The sequence below is a fragment of the Carlito syrichta genome, unplaced genomic scaffold (genome assembly GCF_000164805.1).
Source record: "Carlito syrichta isolate Samal-C Ts95f unplaced genomic scaffold, Tarsius_syrichta-2.0.1 Scaffold305886, whole genome shotgun sequence".
Lineage (NCBI taxonomy): Eukaryota > Metazoa > Chordata > Mammalia > Primates > Tarsiidae > Carlito > Carlito syrichta.
In genome coordinates this window covers 25320-39004 of record NW_007249982.1, presented here as the reverse complement: position 1 = coordinate 39004, position 13685 = coordinate 25320, and the positions used below count along the sequence as shown (strand labels likewise).

Below are 13685 nucleotides of genomic sequence, written 5' to 3'. Positions count from 1 at the left end.
GAGATGAGGTCTTGCTGCCCAGGCGGGTCTCGAACTCACGGGCTCAGGCAATCCACTCACACCAGCCTCCCAAAGGCGCGGGATTACAGGCTGAGCCACCGAGCCCGGCTCTTCTGGGTTTTTTATATTCATTTTTTATAGTTTAAGGTGTGTGTCAATATGTGTGAAGGTTTGACCGGAAATTTTTTTTTTTTTAAAAACACATACACACATAGTAGAGAAGAAAAACAGAAAAACCAGAGGAATTTTTTTTGTTTGTTTTTCTGTTTTTCTTCTCTATATACTATGTGCTAGGCATGTGTGTATGTGTTTAGTTTTCTTGCAGTTTTTTTGTTGTTGTTTGTTTTGTTTCACTTTGTTGTTATTCCAGTTTGTTTTGGGGTGTGTGTGTATGTGTTCAATTGCTTTTGCATTGGTTTCTGCTCTGCATTGCCATATAGATTAATGGTGGGAGTGGGTCTCAGGGAACACATACTGCAATAAGCAAACATTTTAATTTGCAAGTAGTTTCTGAATCCTAGTGCCCCATCCCCTACTTTATCCAAATTTCGAAAACTACAAGAGACAGCAAAGCTTCTCATCCACCATGCTATTTCAAAATAGAACAAATCCAGAGCCTGGATCAGAGAAGAATAGAGGACTCAGAAAACATCAGAAGGGAAAGCAGCTCCCACTGACATTGAATAACAGAACTAAAGAGAAAAACAAGAGATCTGTCACAAGTGAGGAAAAACCACTGGAAGACCTCAGGCATTTCGAGTGTACCAAAGACAAAACTCTTGAAAAAATCAGACCTTGGTGCCCAAACAATGGAAGTCACCAAGGGTCCCCAGATATGGCAGGGATTAAGGAATGGATGGAAAGAGTGAATAAGACTCAAGAAAGACAAGATGCAACACTGAAAGAACTCGTAAAAGAGATTCTGGCAATAAAAAATTTAATCCAGGAAATAAATAACAAGATGACAAGCACGGAAAGCAGAATTAATTTAGCTGAAGAAAGAATCTCAGAACTTGAAGACCAGAACATGGAATTAACCCAATCTGTAAAAAACATAGAAAGAAGACTCAGAAAGAAAGAACAAAGCCTTCAAGAGATGTGCAATTATATCAAGAGACTGAACCTATGCCTGATTGGTAGAGGAAGAAAGGGAAATCAAGAACTTGGAGCAAGTATTCCAGGAGGTAATCAGAGAAAACTTTTCCCATCTCACCAGAGAAGTGACCAGCCAAGCAGAAGAGAGACAGAGAACCCCCACAAGACATCAAATGAGAAGACCAACCCCTAGACACACAGTAATTCACCTACATAAAGTAGACACAAAAGAAAAATCCTAAAGGCAGCAAGAGAGAAAGGTCAGACTACATACCAGGGAAAACCAATCAGAATAGCAGCAGATCTATTGGCAGAAACACTACAAGCAAGAAGGAACTGGGGCCCTATATTCAAAATCCTCAAAGAAAAACAATTTCAACCAAGAATTTCTTATCCAGCCAAGCTCAGTTTCATCAGTGATGGAGAATTAAAAGTCTTCCCAGACATCCAATACCTAAGAGATTATGCAGCTTTCAGACAAGCTCAATAGGAGGCACTTAAAAAGATAGTAAGCACAAAAGAAAGAAAAGAATGACCACACACTTCCCAAGAGAACAGCAGGGCATGGAATCAACAGAGAATACGGCACAATAAGAAACTTGAAAACACACACATACATTAATTCCAAAGCCCAGAGAAAACAAGCAAAAAAGAAAAAACTTTATAAGAATCTCATGGCCAGGCTCGTTGGCTCAGCCCGTAATCCTGGGCTTTGGGAGGCCGAGGTGAGTGGATTGCCTGAGCCTGTGGGTTCGAGATCTGCCTGGGCAACTTGGTGAGACCTCATCTCTACAATAAATCAAAAAATTAGCCGGGTGTGGTAGCGCGTGCCTGTAGTTCCAGCTACTTGGAAAGCTGAGGCGGGAGGATCGCTGGAGCTCCGCAGGTCGAGGCTGTGGTGGCCAAGAGTGGCCATTGCACTCCAGTCTGGGTGACAGAGTGAGACTCCAACTCAAAAAAAAAACAAAAACAAAAACAAAACCTCACGACAGCGATAAGCAATCACATTTCAGTAATCAGCCTGAATGTGAATGGACTAAATGCACCACTGAAAGGACACAGAACGGAAAACTGGATAAGAAACCATGACCCAATTATTTGCTGCATCCAGGAGACTCACCTCACCACAAGGGATGTGCACAGTTAAAGGATGGACAATGAGTTTCCAGGCAAATGGATCACAAAAGAAGGCAGGAGTTGTGATCTTAATATCAGACAAAGCAGCCATTAAGCTATCAAAAATTTAAAAAGATGCAAAGGGACACTACATAATGATAAAAGGTTCAATCCATCAACAAGAAATATCCATCCTAAATATATACGCACCCAACACAGGAGCACCAGCATTTATAAAGCAACTACTAAGTAAACTAAAAAAAGATATTGACTCTAACACTATTATGGCAGGAACTTGAATACCCCACTGACAGCCCTAGATAGATCATCGAGGCAAAAAATCAACAAGGAGATCCAGAACCTAAACTTAACACTCGACCAAATGGACTTAATAGATACCTACAGATTATTCCACTGAACAACCACAGAATATACATTCTATTAATCACCAATGGAACATACTCCAATATTAATCACCTCTTTGGCCATAAATAAAGCATAAACAAATTCCATAAGGTTGAAATCTTGCCATGCACAATCTCTGGCCACAGTGGAATATAAATAAATATCAACACCAACAAACTTTCCCCCAAATCCACAAGGATGTGGACACTAAACAGCATGATGTTGAACAACTACTGGGTCAACACTGAAACCAAAGCAGAAATTATAAGATTGTAATTTCAATTAATTATAAATGAAAATGAAGAAACATCTTACCAAAACCTCTGGGATGCCATGAAAATAGTTCTAAGAGGAGAATTTATATTTCTATGAACACACATCAAGGAAATGGAAAGATCACAAGTGGAGAGTCTAACAAATCACCTGAGGGAGCTGGAAAGAAAAGACCACCAAAATACCAACTTTAGCAGAAGAATCCAAATCACCAAAACAAAAGCCCAAAAACGGGACATAGAAGACAAAAATATCACAGAAAACATCAACAAAACAAAAAGCTGGTTCTTTGAAAAAATTAACAAGATTGCTGGAGCCTTCTTCAGAATGACCAAGAAAAAGAGAAAAAGTCAAATAAACACAATCAGAAATACAAAAGATCAAATCACAACTGACCCTGAAGAAATACAAAAGATGATCAGAGATTACTATGTACACTTGTATGGAAACAAAATGATAACCTAAATGAAATGGAGGACTTTCTGACATCACACATCCCCCCACCCAGGTTGAAACAAGAAAGAAGACATTGAGACAATAAATAGACCAATAACAACCCAAGAAATTGACTCTGTCATAAGAAAACTACCTACCAAGAAAAAAATAGCCCTGGACCGATGGCTTCCCAGCAGAATTCTACAAAATGTAGAAGGAGGAACTGATACCAATCCTATTGAAAGTATTCCAGGCAATTGAGAATGATGGAATTCTCCCCAAATCATTTTATGAAACTAACATCACACTGATACTTAAACCGGGTAAAGATCCAACAGAAAAAGAGAACTACCAGCCAATATCCCTTATGAACATAGATGCAGAAATCCTCAACAAGATTCTATCAAATTGGATCCTAAGACACATCTCAAAAATCATCCACCATGACCAATTAGGCTTCATCTTTAGGATGCAGGACTGGTTCAACATTCGCAAGACCATAAGTGTAATTAAATACATCAACAGATGTAAAAACAAGAACCACATGATTATCTCATTAGATGCAGAAAAAGTTTATGATAAAATCCAGCATCCCTTCTTGATAAAAACCTCAAACACCTAGATATAGAAGGAACATACCTCAAAATAGTGTCATCTACGATAAACCCATGCTAACATATAACATAAACTGGAAATATTTCCCTTGAAAACGGGAATAAGACAAGGCTGCCCCTCTTGTCCACATTGTGTTGGAATTCCTAGCTCAGGCAATTAGACAAGAGAAGGAAATCAGGGGTATCCAAATAGGAAAAGAGGAAGTCAAGTTGTCCCTCTTTACTTATGATATGATTCTACACCTTGAAAATCCAAGAGAATCTTTCAAAAACCTGCTTGCACTGATAAAGGACCTTGGTAAAGTCTCAGGGTACAAAATAAAAGTGCAAAAGACAGTTGCCATCTTATATACCAACAAAAAGCAGGCAGAGACCCTAAATAAAAGCACAATCCCATTCACAATAGCCACACAAAAAATGAAATACCTTGGTATCTTCCTAGCCAGAGAAGTGAAAGACCTTTATAATGAGAACTACAAAACACTGCTCAAAGAAATCCAAGAAGACACAAACAAATGGAAAAATATTTCATTCTCATGGATAGGAAGAATCAACATTGTTAAGATGTCCATCCTGCCAAAGGCAATGTACAGATTCAATGCAATATCCATTAAGTTACCAACATCATTCTTCTCAGACCTGGAAATGACAATACAGAAATTCATATGGAAACATAAATGACAAAGAATAGCCAAAATAATCCTTAGCAAAAGAAACAAAGCAGGAGGTATCACATTTCCAGACTTCAAACTTTACTATAAGGCTACAGTAATCAAAATAACCTGGTATTGATACAAGAACAGGCACATAGACCAATGGAACAAGATAGAGATTCCAGAAGCAAAGCCTCAATTCCTAACCAACTCATCTTTGACAAAACTTCCAACAACCACTGGGGAGAGGAGAACCTATTCAGTAAATGGTGCTGGGTAAACTGGCTGACCACACAGAAGATTAAAACAGGACCCCTACCTATCACCATACACAAAAATTAACTCCAAATGGATCAAAGACCTAAATGTAGAATCACAAACTATAAGAAGCTTAGAAAACACAGGAGACACTCTTATGAAAATTGGAACTGGCAACCAATTCCTATTCAGAAACCCTAAAGGTCAATACTTTAAGAAATAAGATAGTCAAGTGGGACCTCATCAAACTAACGAGCTTCTGCAAAGCAAAAGAAATCATCAAGAGAGCAGGGAGAAAGACCACAGAATGGGAAATAATATTTGCCAACTGTGTATCTGACAAAGGCCTAACATCTAGTATCTATAAGGAACTAAAATGCACCAAAACGAAAAAAACAAACAGCCCCATTAAAAAGTTGGCAAAAGCCAAGAATAGACACTTCTCAAAAGAAGATATATGGGCAGCCAACAGGCACATGAAAAAGTGCTCAGCCTCACTCATGATCAGAGAAATGCAAATCAAAACCTCACTGAGATACACCCAAGTCAACCTGGCTATAATCTGGGCTCTCAGTCACTATCTCTGCAGCCTCTTAGTGGAGATAGCCCTTTGCCACCTTCTTCTGCTCCTACTAAAGGTCAAGGTATGCTTCAAAGTCCTGTTTATAAATGATGGCCACCATCAATCCATTCTAGGCCAAGTACCCTGCCCCTCCTGGGTCAGTTCCCAGAGGGAAAGAATCATATTGGCCTATTGTGGGGTGGCTGATCAACATTCATTCATCAGTCCCGTCAACCAATGATTTTTCAGTCCCTACTAAGTGCTAGGCATCATGACCTACACTCAGGATCAATAGTGACCCAGGGCAGAGACCCTGCCATCATTAATTAAAACAGTTAACGTTTCTGGAATCCTACTATGCTCCACAATCATGCTAAGGCTTTCCATGTATTATCCCATTTAATTTTCACTACAACCCATTATAGAGATGAAGAAACTGAGTGAACAAAAAGTGGAATGACTTTCCCACAATCACACAACTAGTAAGTGGGATGGTATTCAACAATATTTCCACTTGAGAGGGATGTCTCCAAACCCCCGTTGTTGATGGAGACAAAACACTGCTTATCAGTCAGGACTGGAGGACTGGCCTTCTCCAAGGAGGATTGTTCTCACTGGTCAGTCCATACTCCAGAAGAAGTGGGAGGGGTGTTAGGGATTGAGACTGAGGATAGAGATCACCCACTCTGTCTGCAGATGAGGGTGTAAGAGGACACAATTAGAACACCTCACACTTTCCAGGCCTCTCCTCAAAGTTCTTGTGGAAACTGGAATTTTGGGAAACCAGGCAGGGCAGCCCAAGCCCTGGGCCCCTAAGGAATACTCTGGAAAGTAGTCCCTGCCCAGCCCCAGGACCAGGATCTCTAAGATCCCCCCCCCCTCAGTCCTGGAATCCTGGGACCTTGTACTGTCCTAAGCAAGTCTTGTGAGGCCTCTTCTCCCCAGCCACTTCATCAAGGCAGTCCCTGTTACTTCCTGCTCATCGCCAGCCTAGGACTGGGGAGGAAGGAGAGGCCAGTGTTTTCTGTTTTTGTCCTCTCGTAATGATAAGATGCCCATTAATCTCCAAACCCTCCCAAACCACCAGTTTTTTTTTCACCCAGTCAGAACCCAAGCTGTCCATCCAGTGAAACCCATTGGGGATCAGTCTTTTCTGCTCCTGCCTCCCCTTCCCCGAATGAGTCCTTCCTTCCCAGGTGCTGGGTCCTGAGGGGGCCACAGGGAGTGTGGACTGGAGCTGGGCGCCGGAAAGACCTGATTTGAGGCAGAGCCCACCCTCAGCGGGCTCCCAAGATTGGCTGGACCCCGTGCAGGGCATCCCAGGCTGCGGCTGTGCCTCACCTTTTGGTCGTAGCTGCGACCACTGGACTCCAGGCAATGCCCCCTGCCCCCCAGCCTCTTTCCCGGGACCAATTCTGGCAGATGTGCACTGGCAGCAGGCTCACCGCGGGGTAAGCGAACCAGGGGCAGCAGCTAGAGGACTTGAGGGGCCGACGCCCCCCTTCTTGCCATGTCCGTAGACGCTTCGCTCCACCACCACAGACACAGCCTCCACTCGCGATACCGCCACAGACCACAGAGGGAGTCCAGGACCACCGGAGGCGTCAGCAGCAACCTTTGCCCAAGTGTCCTCTGGGGGAGGGGCAGGGCCAGTGCGGCCAATCAGCGGGCGCCGGCAGAGAGGCCTTTGTGCGCTGGCAGCTCGTGGCCTGGGGTCTTTGTAACTTCTGCTCCAGGCACAGCCGCCCCGCCCATCTCAGCAGGGGGAAGAGCCTCTCTCAGGGCCCCTGGGATGAGCTGCTTTTCCTTGGGTAATGGATGGGGGAAGGAGAATGATGGCCAAGTGGACTCCCTTAGTAAGATCCAGGTCCAGGTGAGTGACTTCATGGCTTGGCTGAAGGGCTGGACTCCCTGGAGCCCAGGAGGCTGGTCTGCTCTTGTGTCACTACACGCTGCTTCCCCTCTGCTGGCTGGCCTGCCGGAAGCTGGGGCGCTCAGCCTCTCAGGCACACAGCCCTGCCCACCCATCCCAAACGGAATCCCAGGACTCCCAAACTTATTTTTCTCTGTTGATGTGATTCTCTCATCACTTCCACTAGCCAGGAGTTGCTTTGCCGAGACTCAGAGTTCTGGGATTCTTTTTTTCCCCTTCATTTTTAAGGCTTTCTTCCCCACTGCCTCACTATGCCAAACTCCGCCTCTTGAAATAGCCCAAGCAAAAGCGTTTGGAAACAGGCATGGGCAAGAATGTGTAGCGAAACTGGAAGCCTTGGGCACTGCCAGTGGAAATGGAAAACGGTGCAGCCACCGTGGAAACAGAATGACAGTGGCTCAGACATTACAGAATTGTTGTATAAACCAGTGATTCTGCTTCTGGGTGTATACCCAAAAGAATTGGCTCACAGAATCAAACAGATGCAAGTACAGTCATGTTTATAATAGCATTATTCACAATAGCCAGGAAGTAAAAACAAACCAAATGTCCACCAACAGATGAGTGGACAATTAAAATATGGTGTATACCAACAATGATAATACCATTAACAGAAACTGGGAAGTCAGGACTAATTCTTCTTAGGAGGAATTGAATCACCATTGTCCTCTTTCCCTTTTCATGCCTGTGTATCTAATCAGTTGCTAACCTCTATTCTTTATTTCTTTATTATTTCTCATGTGTTTGTGTTCCCATGGCCACCCTCATTCAGGACCTTATTGGCTTGTGCCTGCACTGACATAGTGTCGTTTTAATTTTTCTGTACTGCCTTTAGTGTTTTAGCCTCTGAGTTCAAGTATATTTCCACATTAATTTTCCTGAAGAACACTTTGGACAACTACTCTTCTGGTTCAGTTCTTTACTGAGTTTCTGTTGCTGAAAGGCACAAGTTTCTATTAAACTTTGGATTGAAGATTATCTTCTGCATGAACCTTCTATCCCGTATAAACTGGTTTCCTCAGTTGAAGAGATGCTAAGTTCTACCAAGTTCCAGTAGAATCTTACTGTCTGCCCTCAGACTTTTACACAGGAATTATTACCTTGTATGTGTTTATTTCACACATAGAATTTGAGCTTCTGTCATTTGTCGGCACGGAGTTGGGTGTGGGTAACAGCAGTCAGGTACACAGTCTGCCTCTGTCTTTGGAGATTTTAAACTAATGAGAAAAATAGAGCTCAACTCATCACCCAGTTGTTTGTGAATGGTGATTAGTATTATGAATGAAATATATAGGATGCTGTTCAATCTAGTCATGGAGAAAAAAGATCTTTGATGGCAGGCAATGAGAAGAGCTAGGGAAGGTTTCCCCGAAGAAGTGACACTGAGCTGAGGGTTGAAGGATGTGTAAGAACGAAAAGAAAAAGTGACAGGATAAGAGCATTTCAAGCAAAGGGAACTACTTCTGCAGAGGTCTTTAATAATTATCCTACCTTATCTTTTTAGAAAGTAAATTAATTCAGATGTAAGTGCTTGGCCGTGTTCGTGTGTGTGTGTGTGTGTGTGTGTGTGTGTGTGTGTGTGTTCTTTGGGGTCTCATTCTCACACAGGCTGGAGTGCAGTGGAATGAACATGATGATCATGGCTTACCACAGCTTCGACCTCCTGGATTCAGGCAATTTTTCCACCTCAGTATCCTGAGTAACTCGGACTACAGGTATGGGCCACATGACCAGGTAGTTTTTTGATTTTTTATAGAGACGAGGTTTGCCATGCTGCCAAACACCTGGATTCAAGCAATTCATCCTCCTCTGCCTCCCAAAGTACTATGTACAGGCAGGAGCCACCATGCCTGGCCCTATCTTCTTTTTAACCCCATTGATGCTTGTAACCCTATGTGTTGTAAATACTAGGTATTGTATTTAGTAAATAGTTGATTGAGCCATATGGGTGGGGGGGTTAGACAGCCTCTCCAACTCTCAGTTGCACCACTGTCAAGATGCAGAACTATTCCCTTACCACAAAGATCTCCTTCCTACTGTCTGTTTATAGTCACACCCACCCCAACCCCCATATACCTACTCCTGGCAACCACTAATCTGTTCTTCTCTATAATTTTGTCCTTTTCTGTCATGTTGCATAATGGAATTATAGAGTATGTGATTTTTGAGATTGATTTTTGTTACTCAGCATGATGGTTTTGCGATCCTTCCAAGCTGTTGCATGTATCAATAGTTCCTTTATATAGCTAAATGATATTTCTTGGTACAGCAAACTTCAGTTTGCTTACCCATTCACCTTTTGGGGATTTTGGTTGTTTCTGGCTTTTGACTCCTATTACTTGTATGAGCAATCACACACAGATTTGTGTGGATGTAACTTTTACATCTCTTAGCTAAATGTCCAGAAGTGCAATTGCTGGGTCACATGGTAATATATGCTTAGTTTTAAAAGAAGCTGACATCTTTCCAAGCTGCTGTGCCATTTTATATGCCTACCAGTTGGAGATACCCAGTTTCTCTGACCCTCACCAGTGTGAGATTTTAGACTAAAGTCTGTTTCACTAAGTGTGTAGGGATCTCTCATCATGGTTTAATCTACATTTCTCTAATGGTTACTATATTGAAAATCTTTCCGTGGCTTATTTGCCTTCCAGATAGTTTCTTTGGTGATATATGTCATCATTTATTTTCTTTTACTCACTTTCTAACTGAACTGCTTGCTTCTTGACTATCATGTTTGAAAGCTCTTTATATGTTTTTTATATGAGTCCTTTGTCAGATATTTGCAAACATTTTCTCCCAATCTGTAATTTGGCTTTATTGTCTTAACCATAGTTTAAAAAATGAACCTTGATCTGGATCTTATACCTTACCCCAAAAGTAACTCAAAACAGAGCATAGATTCTTATCATAAAACATAAAATACAACTTTTAGAATAATAGGAGAGAATCTGCAGGATGTTGGGCTTAGTGAAGAATTCTTAGATATTGGGCCAATAGATTGACCTATTAAAATCAATCATTTGGATTCTGTTCAAATGAAAATGTTTGAACTGTGAAGGACCCTGTTAAGAGGATGGTTGCATTTTACTTTGGTCACTTTGTAATGGTCTGAGAAGCAAGACATGACATTGTCTTTGAACTACTTTGTAGGCCAGTAAAGACAGCAGAGGCTCTTGTTGATTTTATTTGCCTTCTTCACAATCTTTTTCCAGTGCCATGATGTCTTTCTTGACAAGTAGCTGTTAGAACTGTACAGGATATTTGAAGTCTGGCTATGTCTTGATTTTGTTCTGTTCTCTACGGTTATAAGCATTTTACTGGCCTTGCCTATAGCTGCTTATAGATATATGCTACTTACTGATTTCACATGGAAATATGACAAAAATTAGAAAATAAACTTTCTTTGAAGTGAAGCTCACTATTCTGTCAGCATAATTTTGGCCTCCCTTGGTTGTTAGTAATAAATTCAGGCCCCTCACCCTGCCGCCGCAGCCCCCTACAGTCCCCGGGCCTCCTCTGTAGTCCATGGCCGGGACCGCTGGGTCCTCGGGGCGCTGCTCCGCGGTTGCGGCTGTAACTGCAGCAGCTGCTGTCGCACCAGTGCCGCCTCCTGCCCTTCTAAGCGGCCGCCGGCTCCGACCTTTTGGGTGTCTCGGGTGTCTCGCGCCGCTGCCACCTGCTGCTGCTGCTCGGGGCTGCAGAGTCCTCAGCCTCTCAGACGCGGGGCCTCCAGACCCGTCCGGCGCCCCGAGGGAGGCCGATAGGGCCTCCCCCTGTGGCCTCCTCCGCCGCGGCCGCTGCCTCCTGCTCTTACAGTTGCTGGCGGCGGTCGAGGGCCGCTTGGGGCTGCAGCCTGGAGTCCAAAACTACCTATCTGGAAGATCTTCCACCACTTCCTGAGTATGAATTGATCCCAAGTTAGGAGAAATAGATGATGTTTATCTCATTCGAGCTCAAGGATTGCCCTGGTCGTGCAGTGTAGAAGATGTGCTTCAGTTTTTCTCAGACTGCAGCATCCGCAGTGGTGAGAATGGAATACATTTCCTCTTAGAGATGGGAAACCAAGGCGTGATGCCTTGATTGAAATGGAGTCAGAGCAAGATGTGCAGAAAGCATTAGAGAAGCACCGCATGTACATGAGTCAGCGCTATGTGGAAGTATATGAGATAAACAATGACGATGTAGATGCCTTAATGAACAGCTTGCAGGTCAAATCTTTGCCTGTAGTAAATGATGGCGTGGTTCATTTATGAGGACTTTCGTATTGTTGCAATGAAAAAGACTTTGTAGACTTCTTTGCAGGACTGACTATAGTTGACATTACTTTTGTGACGGACTACACAGAGAGAAGAAAAACTAGGAAATCCTATGTGCAATTTGAAGAACCAGAAATAGCCAACCAAGCCCTATTGAAACACAGGGAAGAAATTGGTAACTGATATATTGACATATTTCCAAGCAGAAGGAATGAAGTCCGAACACAAGTTGGCTCTCATAAGGGAAAGAAAATGGCGTCTTCTCCCACTGCTAAGTATATAACTGAACCAGAAATGGTCTTTGAAGAACATAAAGTAAATGAGGATATTCAACCCATGATGGCTTTTGAAAGTGAGACAGAAATAAAATTGCCTAAGGAGGTGTCAGAGAAGTGTCCAGAGGCTGTGAATTTTGGAACTACACCTTCTCTGCATTTCATCCACATTGAGGATTGCCCTTCCAAGCCATTGCTCAAGACATTATAAACTTTTTTGCTTCACTGAAGCCTGTTAGATCACCATGAAAAACAGTTCCAGTGGGAAGGTCACTGGAGAAGCTGATGTGCACTTTGATACACATGAGGATGCTGTTACAGCAATGCTCAAGGATCAGTCCCACATTCACCATAGTTATATTGAACAGTTCCTAAATTCATGTCCAAAAGAAAAATAAGCCTTTCCAGGGCTCCAGAAGGTAAGGGTGAAGCAAGAGGCATTTCATTTGCACTTCTTTCTTGAACATGGGATGTAAGGTTCTAGTTTATTAGCAGCAACTGCTAGAGAAAGGATTCTGGTATTTGGGGTTAATTTCATAGTGGAGTGTTTAGAAAGGAAAGATCCAGCTTAGGATTATGAAATGAGCCAAAAATTAAAATTTTTGTTTAAACTGTCCAGAATCTGATTTAAATAAAAATATGGTCTTTATATGATTAAGCAGTTTGTTTTCACGGAGGATATGTTACCCATTGTAAAGACTACATGTTTTTGTTCAACACTATTCTTTAAAAATATTTCTCCCATTTAAAAAATAATCTGTTAAGGTTTTTTTTTTTTGCCTGTGAATTGAGAACTGTGATGTAAAACTTCTCATACAGTAAAATAATGATTCATTTATTTTTCAAACATTGCATTCTACACTTTTATTTTTATATTTATTTATTTATTTATTGAGTTGGAGTCCCACTCTGTCGCCCAGCCTGGAGTACAGTGGCACACTCATGGCCACCCCAGTGTCAATTTTCTGAGTGCTGATGATCCTTCCACCTCAGCCTTCCAAGTAGCCGGAACTACTGGAACTATAGGCCTGTGCTACTGTGCCTAGCTAATTTTGATTTTATTGTAGACACGAGTTCTCGCCAAGTTGGTCCAGGCTGGTCTCCAACTCACAGGCTTAGGCAATCCACTCGCCTCGGCCTCCCAAAGTGCTGGGATTACAGGCTGAACCACCGAGCCTGGCCAATAATGATTTATTTTAACCACTCATTAAAGTAAAAAAAAAAAGTTTCAGACCTTTGAATCAGTATGATTTGGCAGAACAGTTTTAAATTTAGCTGTGTTTGATTACTTAGCTAGAGACAGAATTGAAAAAAGATCAAAACAAAAAATACCACAGGTTAGTGAGTGTGAATAACAACAATTTGGCAGTTTTATGTCTTTAGAAATGTTCTGCCTTTCTAAACTTTGTGCTGAAGGCATTTAACTGGTGCCTGTCTACTTAAGGGGGCATTCTAGTCTTAACTTAAAAGTTGTCTGAACTGTCCCTCCCCCCTTTCTTTGGTTTTGGGTAAACTTTAAGTGTGTTCATTTATCTCAAAACTGTGAAATGACATGTAAGAACAGTCTTGACTGGTAAGGACATTAACGGCTTCACTTGAATTTAAACCAGGAAAAAATCTGTCTCCTCATTTGCTTTTTCAATGGGGTAGCACATCCCATATTTTAGAACAAGTAAGGGTGCCTTGCTTAAATAAAAATAGCACTTAATGTATAATTATGTGAAGGGTTTATGGATAAAACTGTACTTCTCTCACACTGTGGCAGTATATTCTGCTTTAATATTAAACAGCTTATTATTTAAATATT

At 42.0% G+C, this 13685-nt stretch overlaps 1 pseudogene; it reads left to right on the top strand.

The window, feature by feature from the left end:
* Positions 1–6921: 6921 nt before the first annotated feature.
* On the top strand, positions 6922–12276 carry LOC103265219 (annotated as a pseudogene).
* Positions 12277–13685: the final 1409 nt, after the last annotated feature.